General features: G+C 44.5%; 7 non-coding genes and 2 pseudogenes across 7 annotated transcripts; all 9 read right to left on the reverse strand.

Annotated features, from left to right (window-relative positions):
• Nucleotides 1-1,036: 1,036 nt before the first annotated feature.
• On the reverse strand, nt 1,037-1,155 carry LOC118938651 (5S ribosomal RNA). Its single transcript, XR_005035857.1, has one exon. It is a non-coding gene; the product is annotated as a 5S ribosomal RNA (ribosomal RNA).
• Nucleotides 1,156-2,323: 1,168 nt separating this feature from the next.
• Nucleotides 2,324-2,442, reverse strand: LOC118938682 (5S ribosomal RNA). The gene has a single exon (XR_005035888.2). It is a non-coding gene; the product is annotated as a 5S ribosomal RNA (ribosomal RNA).
• Nucleotides 2,443-3,610: 1,168 nt separating this feature from the next.
• On the reverse strand, nt 3,611-3,729 carry LOC118938652 (5S ribosomal RNA). The gene has a single exon (XR_005035858.1). It is a non-coding gene; the product is annotated as a 5S ribosomal RNA (ribosomal RNA).
• A 1,168-nt stretch (nt 3,730-4,897) lies between these two features.
• LOC118938679 (5S ribosomal RNA) lies at nt 4,898-5,016 on the reverse strand. Its single transcript, XR_005035885.2, has one exon. It is a non-coding gene; the product is annotated as a 5S ribosomal RNA (ribosomal RNA).
• Nucleotides 5,017-6,184: 1,168 nt separating this feature from the next.
• On the reverse strand, nt 6,185-6,303 carry LOC118938653 (5S ribosomal RNA). Its single transcript, XR_005035859.1, has one exon. It is a non-coding gene; the product is annotated as a 5S ribosomal RNA (ribosomal RNA).
• Nucleotides 6,304-7,471: 1,168 nt separating this feature from the next.
• On the reverse strand, nt 7,472-7,590 carry LOC118938654 (5S ribosomal RNA). Its single transcript, XR_005035860.2, has one exon. It is a non-coding gene; the product is annotated as a 5S ribosomal RNA (ribosomal RNA).
• Nucleotides 7,591-8,758: 1,168 nt separating this feature from the next.
• Nucleotides 8,759-8,877, reverse strand: LOC118938655 (5S ribosomal RNA). The gene has a single exon (XR_005035861.2). It is a non-coding gene; the product is annotated as a 5S ribosomal RNA (ribosomal RNA).
• Nucleotides 8,878-10,045: 1,168 nt separating this feature from the next.
• LOC118938656 (5S ribosomal RNA) lies at nt 10,046-10,154 on the reverse strand (annotated as a pseudogene).
• A 1,168-nt stretch (nt 10,155-11,322) lies between these two features.
• LOC118938657 (5S ribosomal RNA) lies at nt 11,323-11,431 on the reverse strand (annotated as a pseudogene).
• Nucleotides 11,432-12,526: the final 1,095 nt, after the last annotated feature.

The following is a 12,526-nucleotide window of genomic DNA, read 5'->3' on the forward strand; positions in this document are numbered from 1 at the left end:
TCACTCTTGTGGGGGGGGAGAGGGCATATCCTATGTTCACACTTATGACAACTTCATGGACTAGGGCCCTATATAATACGGAATCACGGAATCCAGACTTTAAACCGAAATTCAACAATATTCAAAAATGTTTTGAACTAAGGAGGAAATCAACTAAATCCTTTCAACTTGTTAGAAAATGCATTCATTTGCCCAAGAGAATCATTAGACATCAACAAAATGCATCAGTGATTCGTATTTCCACGCAACTTTCAGAAACAGCACAGGACTGCCCAGTTTCTGTGCGCATGCGTGCGGAGCGCGCGCAGGTCTACACTTTGTGTAGCCGTTAGCGTTGAGGCTAATGATTACCTTCTTCTGGTAGAGAAGGAAAGGCTTCCCACAAAAACCTTCTCAATGAAATGTTAACTGCAAAGTAGCCTATGCCAGCTTGGCAGAATTATATCATCATTATTTGCATCAATCCAGTGGCCATTTGTTTTGCAAACTCCGCAATCACATGAGCGCTACAGCAACACCGCTTAACCAAACAAAGGTCTCTTCCTGGCGCACGCTTGCGTTTAAAGGGTAACTACACCCCAAAATCGATATGTCTTCAATTTTTCCAAGACCTCAAAAGTGGTCTCCTGCTAGGGTTTTAAATGTTGTCGTGGACATAGAACATCCAATCGTGTTATATTTCGATTAAAAAGGTGTGCTTTTGAGAGCGCAAACCTGGAGAAGCAGGGATAAACGGTAAACCGGGAAATGTAAACGGAGGAGAGGGGGAATTTTTTTTGGGGGGGGGGTCAGGCAAAACATTGAAGGGATTTTACAGGGCCCTAATGGACGACAGACATTGACAGTCTAAAAACAAATGCTGAATGTAGTGCCTACATTTCGAGGGAAACGCACTGTCCATGATTGGATTTGATCAGGGCAGGGCAGCACTAACAAACTGCATGTAGTCCAATAAAAAGACACAACATTATTAGGGCGATAAATAAAAGGCAGTTGCTCCACGCATGACACAAGAGTACCCTCTACTGGAGCAAAAAGCTTACAGCACCTGGTATTCCCAGGCGGTCTCCCATCCAAGTACTAACCAGGCCCGACCCTGCTTAGCTTCCGAGATCGGACGAGATCGGGCGTATTCAGGCTGGTATGGCCGTAAGCGAAGGGAACCCTCTTGGTACACTATATAAAGTCAATGTGCCGCTCATTCATCGGGAGACAGAGAAATGTCCACGTTGTGACACACTGACAAAGCTCAAACCTTGCTTACATTTCCTTTCCAGCCCATATATTTCACTCTTGTGGGGGGGGAGAGGGCATATCCTATGTTCACACTTATGACAACTTCATGGACTAGGGCCCTATATAATACGGAATCACGGAATCCAGACTTTAAACCGAAATTCAACAATATTCAAAAATGTTTTGAACTAAGGAGGAAATCAACTAAATCCTTTCAACTTGTTAGAAAATGCATTCATTTGCCCAAGAGAATCATTAGACATCAACAAAATGCATCAGTGATTCGTATTTCCACGCAACTTTCAGAAACAGCACAGGACTGCCCAGTTTCTGTGCGCATGCGTGCGGAGCGCGCGCAGGTCTACACTTTGTGTAGCCGTTAGCGTTGAGGCTAATGATTACCTTCTTCTGGTAGAGAAGGAAAGGCTTCCCACAAAAACCTTCTCAATGAAATGTTAACTGCAAAGTAGCCTATGCCAGCTTGGCAGAATTATATCATCATTATTTGCATCAATCCAGTGGCCATTTGTTTTGCAAACTCCGCAATCACATGAGCGCTACAGCAACACCGCTTAACCAAACAAAGGTCTCTTCCTGGCGCACGCTTGCGTTTAAAGGGTAACTACACCCCAAAATCGATATGTCTTCAATTTTTCCAAGACCTCAAAAGTGGTCTCCTGCTAGGGTTTTAAATGTTGTCGTGGACATAGAACATCCAATCGTGTTATATTTCGATTAAAAAGGTGTGCTTTTGAGAGCGCAAACCTGGAGAAGCAGGGATAAACGGTAAACCGGGAAATGTAAACGGAGGAGAGGGGGAATTTTTTTTGGGGGGGGGGTCAGGCAAAACATTGAAGGGATTTTACAGGGCCCTAATGGACGACAGACATTGACAGTCTAAAAACAAATGCTGAATGTAGTGCCTACATTTCGAGGGAAACGCACTGTCCATGATTGGATTTGATCAGGGCAGGGCAGCACTAACAAACTGCATGTAGTCCAATAAAAAGACACAACATTATTAGGGCGATAAATAAAAGGCAGTTGCTCCACGCATGACACAAGAGTACCCTCTACTGGAGCAAAAAGCTTACAGCACCTGGTATTCCCAGGCGGTCTCCCATCCAAGTACTAACCAGGCCCGACCCTGCTTAGCTTCCGAGATCGGACGAGATCGGGCGTATTCAGGCTGGTATGGCCGTAAGCGAAGGGAACCCTCTTGGTACACTATATAAAGTCAATGTGCCGCTCATTCATCGGGAGACAGAGAAATGTCCACGTTGTGACACACTGACAAAGCTCAAACCTTGCTTACATTTCCTTTCCAGCCCATATATTTCACTCTTGTGGGGGGGGAGAGGGCATATCCTATGTTCACACTTATGACAACTTCATGGACTAGGGCCCTATATAATACGGAATCACGGAATCCAGACTTTAAACCGAAATTCAACAATATTCAAAAATGTTTTGAACTAAGGAGGAAATCAACTAAATCCTTTCAACTTGTTAGAAAATGCATTCATTTGCCCAAGAGAATCATTAGACATCAACAAAATGCATCAGTGATTCGTATTTCCACGCAACTTTCAGAAACAGCACAGGACTGCCCAGTTTCTGTGCGCATGCGTGCAGAGCGCGCGCAGGTCTACACTTTGTGTAGCCGTTAGCGTTGAGGCTAATGATTACCTTCTTCTGGTAGAGAAGGAAAGGCTTCCCACAAAAACCTTCTCAATGAAATGTTAACTGCAAAGTAGCCTATGCCAGCTTGGCAGAATTATATCATCATTATTTGCATCAATCCAGTGGCCATTTGTTTTGCAAACTCCGCAATCACATGAGCGCTACAGCAACACCGCTTAACCAAACAAAGGTCTCTTCCTGGCGCACGCTTGCGTTTAAAGGGTAACTACACCCCAAAATCGATATGTCTTCAATTTTTCCAAGACCTCAAAAGTGGTCTCCTGCTAGGGTTTTAAATGTTGTCGTGGACATAGAACATCCAATCGTGTTATATTTCGATTAAAAAGGTGTGCTTTTGAGAGCGCAAACCTGGAGAAGCAGGGATAAACGGTAAACCGGGAAATGTAAACGGAGGAGAGGGGGAATTTTTTTTGGGGGGGGGGTCAGGCAAAACATTGAAGGGATTTTACAGGGCCCTAATGGACGACAGACATTGACAGTCTAAAAACAAATGCTGAATGTAGTGCCTACATTTCGAGGGAAACGCACTGTCCATGATTGGATTTGATCAGGGCAGGGCAGCACTAACAAACTGCATGTAGTCCAATAAAAAGACACAACATTATTAGGGCGATAAATAAAAGGCAGTTGCTCCACGCATGACACAAGAGTACCCTCTACTGGAGCAAAAAGCTTACAGCACCTGGTATTCCCAGGCGGTCTCCCATCCAAGTACTAACCAGGCCCGACCCTGCTTAGCTTCCGAGATCGGACGAGATCGGGCGTATTCAGGCTGGTATGGCCGTAAGCGAAGGGAACCCTCTTGGTACACTATATAAAGTCAATGTGCCGCTCATTCATCGGGAGACAGAGAAATGTCCACGTTGTGACACACTGACAAAGCTCAAACCTTGCTTACATTTCCTTTCCAGCCCATATATTTCACTCTTGTGGGGGGGGAGAGGGCATATCCTATGTTCACACTTATGACAACTTCATGGACTAGGGCCCTATATAATACGGAATCACGGAATCCAGACTTTAAACCGGAATTCAACAATATTCAAAAATGTTTTGAACTAAGGAGGAAATCAACTAAATCCTTTCAACTTGTTAGAAAATGCATTCATTTGCCCAAGAGAATCATTAGACATCAACAAAATGCATCAGTGATTCGTATTTCCACGCAACTTTCAGAAACAGCACAGGACTGCCCAGTTTCTGTGCGCATGCGTGCGGAGCGCGCGCAGGTCTACACTTTGTGTAGCCGTTAGCGTTGAGGCTAATGATTACCTTCTTCTGGTAGAGAAGGAAAGGCTTCCCACAAAAACCTTCTCAATGAAATGTTAACTGCAAAGTAGCCTATGCCAGCTTGGCAGAATTATATCATCATTATTTGCATCAATCCAGTGGCCATTTGTTTTGCAAACTCCGCAATCACATGAGCGCTACAGCAACACTGCTTAACCAAACAAAGGTCTCTTCCTGGCGCACGCTTGCGTTTAAAGGGTAACTACACCCCAAAATCGATATGTCTTCAATTTTTCCAAGACCTCAAAAGTGGTCTCCTGCTAGGGTTTTAAATGTTGTCGTGGACATAGAACATCCAATCGTGTTATATTTCGATTAAAAAGGTGTGCTTTTGAGAGCGCAAACCTGGAGAAGCAGGGATAAACGGTAAACCGGGAAATGTAAACGGAGGAGAGGGGGAATTTTTTTTGGGGGGGGGGTCAGGCAAAACATTGAAGGGATTTTACAGGGCCCTAATGGACGACAGACATTGACAGTCTAAAAACAAATGCTGAATGTAGTGCCTACATTTCGAGGGAAACGCACTGTCCATGATTGGATTTGATCAGGGCAGGGCAGCACTAACAAACTGCATGTAGTCCAATAAAAAGACACAACATTATTAGGGCGATAAATAAAAGGCAGTTGCTCCACGCATGACACAAGAGTACCCTCTACTGGAGCAAAAAGCTTACAGCACCTGGTATTCCCAGGCGGTCTCCCATCCAAGTACTAACCAGGCCCGACCCTGCTTAGCTTCCGAGATCGGACGAGATCGGGCGTATTCAGGCTGGTATGGCCGTAAGCGAAGGGAACCCTCTTGGTACACTATATAAAGTCAATGTGCCGCTCATTCATCGGGAGACAGAGAAATGTCCACGTTGTGACACACTGACAAAGCTCAAACCTTGCTTACATTTCCTTTCCAGCCCATATATTTCACTCTTGTGGGGGGGGAGAGGGCATATCCTATGTTCACACTTATGACAACTTCATGGACTAGGGCCCTATATAATACGGAATCACGGAATCCAGACTTTAAACCGAAATTCAACAATATTCAAAAATGTTTTGAACTAAGGAGGAAATCAACTAAATCCTTTCAACTTGTTAGAAAATGCATTCATTTGCCCAAGAGAATCATTAGACATCAACAAAATGCATCAGTGATTCGTATTTCCACGCAACTTTCAGAAACAGCACAGGACTGCCCAGTTTCTGTGCGCATGCGTGCGGAGCGCGCGCAGGTCTACACTTTGTGTAGCCGTTAGCGTTGAGGCTAATGATTACCTTCTTCTGGTAGAGAAGGAAAGGCTTCCCACAAAAACCTTCTCAATGAAATGTTAACTGCAAAGTAGCCTATGCCAGCTTGGCAGAATTATATCATCATTATTTGCATCAATCCAGTGGCCATTTGTTTTGCAAACTCCGCAATCACATGAGCGCTACAGCAACACCGCTTAACCAAACAAAGGTCTCTTCCTGGCGCACGCTTGCGTTTAAAGGGTAACTACACCCCAAAATCGATATGTCTTCAATTTTTCCAAGACCTCAAAAGTGGTCTCCTGCTAGGGTTTTAAATGTTGTCGTGGACATAGAACATCCAATCGTGTTATATTTCGATTAAAAAGGTGTGCTTTTGAGAGCGCAAACCTGGAGAAGCAGGGATAAACGGTAAACCGGGAAATGTAAACGGAGGAGAGGGGGAATTTTTTTTTGGGGGGGGGTCAGGCAAAACATTGAAGGGATTTTACAGGGCCCTAATGGACGACAGACATTGACAGTCTAAAAACAAATGCTGAATGTAGTGCCTACATTTCGAGGGAAACGCACTGTCCATGATTGGATTTGATCAGGGCAGGGCAGCACTAACAAACTGCATGTAGTCCAATAAAAAGACACAACATTATTAGGGCGATAAATAAAAGGCAGTTGCTCCACGCATGACACAAGAGTACCCTCTACTGGAGCAAAAAGCTTACAGCACCTGGTATTCCCAGGCGGTCTCCCATCCAAGTACTAACCAGGCCCGACCCTGCTTAGCTTCCGAGATCGGACGAGATCGGGCGTATTCAGGCTGGTATGGCCGTAAGCGAAGGGAACCCTCTTGGTACACTATATAAAGTCAATGTGCCGCTCATTCATCGGGAGACAGAGAAATGTCCACGTTGTGACACACTGACAAAGCTCAAACCTTGCTTACATTTCCTTTCCAGCCCATATATTTCACTCTTGTGGGGGGGGAGAGGGCATATCCTATGTTCACACTTATGACAACTTCATGGACTAGGGCCCTATATAAGACGGAATCACGGAATCCAGACTTTAAACCGAAATTCAACAATATTCAAAAATGTTTTGAACTAAGGAGGAAATCAACTAAATCCTTTCAACTTGTTAGAAAATGCATTCATTTGCCCAAGAGAATCATTAGACATCAACAAAATGCATCAGTGATTCGTATTTCCACGCAACTTTCAGAAACAGCACAGGACTGCCCAGTTTCTGTGCGCATGCGTGCGGAGCGCGCGCAGGTCTACACTTTGTGTAGCCGTTAGCGTTGAGGCTAATGATTACCTTCTTCTGGTAGAGAAGGAAAGGCTTCCCACAAAAACCTTCTCAATGAAATGTTAACTGCAAAGTAGCCTATGCCAGCTTGGCAGAATTATATCATCATTATTTGCATCAATCCAGTGGCCATTTGTTTTGCAAACTCCGCAATCACATGAGCGCTACAGCAACACCGCTTAACCAAACAAAGGTCTCTTCCTGGCGCACGCTTGCGTTTAAAGGGTAACTACACCCCAAAATCGATATGTCTTCAATTTTTCCAAGACCTCAAAAGTGGTCTCCTGCTAGGGTTTTAAATGTTGTCGTGGACATAGAACATCCAATCGTGTTATATTTCGATTAAAAAGGTGTGCTTTTGAGAGCGCAAACCTGGAGAAGCAGGGATAAACGGTAAACCGGGAAATGTAAACGGAGGAGAGGGGGAATTTTTTTTTGGGGGGGGGTCAGGCAAAACATTGAAGGGATTTTACAGGGCCCTAATGGACGACAGACATTGACAGTCTAAAAACAAATGCTGAATGTAGTGCCTACATTTCGAGGGAAACGCACTGTCCATGATTGGATTTGATCAGGGCAGGGCAGCACTAACAAACTGCATGTAGTCCAATAAAAAGACACAACATTATTAGGGCGATAAATAAAAGGCAGTTGCTCCACGCATGACACAAGAGTACCCTCTACTGGAGCAAAAAGTTTACAGCACCTGGTATTCCCAGGCGGTCTCCCATCCAAGTACTAACCAGGCCCGACCCTGCTTAGCTTCCGAGATCGGACGAGATCGGGCGTATTCAGGCTGGTATGGCCGTAAGCGAAGGGAACCCTCTTGGTACACTATATAAAGTCAATGTGCCGCTCATTCATCGGGAGACAGAGAAATGTCCACGTTGTGACACACTGACAAAGCTCAAACCTTGCTTACATTTCCTTTCCAGCCCATATATTTCACTCTTGTGGGGGGGGAGAGGGCATATCCTATGTTCACACTTATGACAACTTCATGGACTAGGGCCCTATATAATACGGAATCACGGAATCCAGACTTTAAACCGAAATTCAACAATATTCAAAAATGTTTTGAACTAAGGAGGAAATCAACTAAATCCTTTCAACTTGTTAGAAAATGCATTCATTTGCCCAAGAGAATCATTAGACATCAACAAAATGCATCAGTGATTCGTATTTCCACGCAACTTTCAGAAACAGCACAGGACTGCCCAGTTTCTGTGCGCATGCGTGCGGAGCGCGCGCAGGTCTACACTTTGTGTAGCCGTTAGCGTTGAGGCTAATGATTACCTTCTTCTGGTAGAGAAGGAAAGGCTTCCCACAAAAACCTTCTCAATGAAATGTTAACTGCAAAGTAGCCTATGCCAGCTTGGCAGAATTATATCATCATTATTTGCATCAATCCAGTGGCCATTTGTTTTGCAAACTCCGCAATCACATGAGCGCTACAGCAACACCGCTTAACCAAACAAAGGTCTCTTCCTGGCGCACGCTTGCGTTTAAAGGGTAACTACACCCCAAAATCGATATGTCTTCAATTTTTCCAAGACCTCAAAAGTGGTCTCCTGCTAGGGTTTTAAATGTTGTCGTGGACATAGAACATCCAATCGTGTTATATTTCGATTAAAAAGGTGTGCTTTTGAGAGCGCAAACCTGGAGAAGCAGGGATAAACGGTAAACCGGGAAATGTAAACGGAGGAGAGGGGGAATTTTTTTTGGGGGGGGGGTCAGGCAAAACATTGAAGGGATTTTACAGGGCCCTAATGGACGACAGACATTGACAGTCTAAAAACAAATGCTGAATGTAGTGCCTACATTTCGAGGGAAACGCACTGTCCATGATTGGATTTGATCAGGGCAGGGCAGCACTAACAAACTGCATGTAGTCCAATAAAAAGACACAACATTATTAGGGCGATAAATAAAAGGCAGTTGCTCCACGCATGACACAAGAGTACCCTCTACTGGAGCAAAAAGCTTACAGCACCTGGTATTCCCAGGCGGTCTCCCATCCAAGTACTAACCAGGCCCGACCCTGCTTAGCTTCCGAGATCGGACGAGATCGGGCGTATTCAGGCTGGTATGGCCTTAAGCGAAGGGAACCCTCTTGGTACACTATATAAAGTCAATGTGCCGCTCATTCATCGGGAGACAGAGAAATGTCCACGTTGTGACACACTGACAAAGCTCAAACCTTGCTTACATTTCCTTTCCAGCCCATATATTTCACTCTTGTGGGGGGGGAGAGGGCATATCCTATGTTCACACTTATGACAACTTCATGGACTAGGGCCCTATATAATACGGAATCACGGAATCCAGACTTTAAACCGAAATTCAACAATATTCAAAAATGTTTTGAACTAAGGAGGAAATCAACTAAATCCTTTCAACTTGTTAGAAAATGCATTCATTTGCCCAAGACAATCATTAGACATCAACAAAATGCATCAGTGATTCGTATTTCCACGCAACTTTCAGAAACAGCACAGGACTGCCCAGTTTCTGTGCGCATGCGTGCGGAGCGCGCGCAGGTCTACACTTTGTGTAGCCGTTAGCGTTGAGGCTAATGATTACCTTCTTCTGGTAGAGAAGGAAAGGCTTCCCACAAAAACCTTCTCAATGAAATGTTAACTGCAAAGTAGCCTATGCCAGCTTGGCAGAATTATATCATCATTATTTGCATCAATCCAGTGGCCATTTGTTTTGCAAACTCCGCAATCACATGAGCGCTACAGCAACACCGCTTAACCAAACAAAGGTCTCTTCCTGGCGCACGCTTGCGTTTAAAGGGTAACTACACCCCAAAATCGATATGTCTTCAATTTTTCCAAGACCTCAAAAGTGGTCTCCTGCTAGGGTTTTAAATGTTGTCGTGGACATAGAACATCCAATCGTGTTATATTTCGATTAAAAAGGTGTGCTTTTGAGAGCGCAAACCTGGAGAAGCAGGGATAAACGGTAAACCGGGAAATGTAAACGGAGGAGAGGGGGAATTTTTTTTGGGGGGGGGGTCAGGCAAAACATTGAAGGGATTTTACAGGGCCCTAATGGACGACAGACATTGACAGTCTAAAAACAAATGCTGAATGTAGTGCCTACATTTCGAGGGAAACGCACTGTCCATGATTGGATTTGATCAGGGCAGGGCAGCACTAACAAACTGCATGTAGTCCAATAAAAAGACACAACATTATTAGGGCGATAAATAAAAGGCAGTTGCTCCACGCATGACACAAGAGTACCCTCTACTGGAGCAAAAAGCTTACAGCACCTGGTATTCCCAGGCGGTCTCCCATCCAAGTACTAACCAGGCCCGACCCTGCTTAGCTTCCGAGATCGGGCGTATTCAGGCTGGTATGGCCGTAAGCGAAGGGAACCCTCTTGGTACACTATATAAAGTCAATGTGCCGCTCATTCATCGGGAGACAGAGAAATGTCCACGTTGTGACACACTGACAAAGCTCAAACCTTGCTTACATTTCCTTTCCAGCCCATATATTTCACTCTTGTGGGGGGGGAGAGGGCATATCCTATGTTCACACTTATGACAACTTCATGGACTAGGGCCCTATATAATACGGAATCACGGAATCCAGACTTTAAACCGAAATTCAACAATATTCAAAAATGTTTTGAACTAAGGAGGAAATCAACTAAATCCTTTCAACTTGTTAGAAAATGCATTCATTTGCCCAAGAGAATCATTAGACATCAACAAAATGCATCAGTGATTCGTATTTCCACGCAACTTTCAGAAACAGCACAGGACTGCCCAGTTTCTGTGCGCATGCGTGCGGAGCGCGCGCAGGTCTACACTTTGTGTAGCCGTTAGCGTTGAGGCTAATGATTACCTTCTTCTGGTAGAGAAGGAAAGGCTTCCCACAAAAACCTTCTCAATGAAATGTTAACTGCAAAGTAGCCTATGCCAGCTTGGCAGAATTATATCATCATTATTTGCATCAATCCAGTGGCCATTTGTTTTGCAAACTCCGCAATCACATGAGCGCTACAGCAACACCGCTTAACCAAACAAAGGTCTCTTCCTGGCGCACGCTTGCGTTTAAAGGGTAACTACACCCCAAAATCGATATGTCTTCAATTTTTCCAAGACCTCAAAAGTGGTCTCCTGCTAGGGTTTTAAATGTTGTCGTGGACATAGAACATCCAATCGTGTTATATTTCGATTAAAAAGGTGTGCTTTTGAGAGCGCAAACCTGGAGAAGCAGGGATAAACGGTAAACCGGGAAATGTAAACGGAGGAGAGGGGGAATTTTTTTTGGGGGGGGGGTCAGGCAAAACATTGAAGGGATTTTACAGGGCCCTAATGGACGACAGACATTGACAGTCTAAAAACAAATGCTGAATGTAGTGCCTACATTTCGAGGGAAACGCACTGTCCATGATTGGATTTGATCAGGGCAGGGCAGCACTAACAAACTGCATGTAGTCCAATAAAAAGACACAACATTATTAGGGCGATAAATAAAAGGCAGTTGCTCCACGCATGACACAAGAGTACCCTCTACTGGAGCAAAAAGCTTACAGCACCTGGTATTCCCAGGCGGTCTCCCATCCAAGTACTAACCAGGCCCGACCCTGCTTAGCTTCCGAGATCGGGCGTATTCAGGCTGGTATGGCCGTAAGCGAAGGGAACCCTCTTGGTACACTATATAAAGTCAATGTGCCGCTCATTCATCGGGAGACAGAGAAATGTCCACGTTGTGACACACTGACAAAGCTCAAACCTTGCTTACATTTCCTTTCCAGCCCATATATTTCACTCTTGTGGGGGGGGAGAGGGCATATCCTATGTTCACACTTATGACAACTTCATGGACTAGGGCCCTATATAAGACGGAATCACGGAATCCAGACTTTAAACCGAAATTCAACAATATTCAAAAATGTTTTGAACTAAGGAGGAAATCAACTAAATCCTTTCAACTTGTTAGAAAATGCATTCATTTGCCCAAGAGAATCATTAGACATCAACAAAATGCATCAGTGATTCGTATTTCCACGCAACTTTCAGAAACAGCACAGGACTGCCCAGTTTCTGTGCGCATGCGTGCGGAGCGCGCGCAGGTCTACACTTTGTGTAGCCGTTAGCGTTGAGGCTAATGATTACCTTCTTCTGGTAGAGAAGGAAAGGCTTCCCACAAAAACCTTCTCAATGAAATGTTAACTGCAAAGTAGCCTATGCCAGCTTGGCAGAATTATATCATCATTATTTGCATCAATCCAGTGGCCATTTGTTTTGCAAACTCCGCAATCACATGAGCGCTACAGCAACACCGCTTAACCAAACAAAGGTCTCTTCCTGGCGCACGCTTGCGTTTAAAGGGCAACCAAATCCCAAAATCGATATGTCTTCAAATTTTTCCAAGACCTCAAAAGTGGTCTCCTGCTAGGGTTTTAAATGTTGTCGTGGACATAGAACATCCAATCGTGTTATATTTCGATTAAAAAGGTGTGCTTTTGAGAGCGCAAACCTGGAGAAGCAGGGATAAACGGTAAACCGGGAAATGTAAACGGAGGAGAGGGGGAATTTTTTTTTGGGGGGGGGTCAGGCAAAACATTGAAGGGATTTTACAGGGCCCTAATGGACGACAGACATTGACAGTCTAAAAACAAATGCTGAATGTAGTGCCTACATTTCGAGGGAAACGCACTGTCCATGATTGGATTTGATCAGGGCAGGGCAGCACTAACAAACTGCATGTAGTCCAATAAAAAGACA

The sequence above is a fragment of the Oncorhynchus mykiss genome, chromosome 13, assembly GCF_057628025.1.
Source record: "Oncorhynchus mykiss isolate SJ-2025 chromosome 13, ASM5762802v1, whole genome shotgun sequence".
Lineage (NCBI taxonomy): Eukaryota > Metazoa > Chordata > Actinopteri > Salmoniformes > Salmonidae > Oncorhynchus > Oncorhynchus mykiss.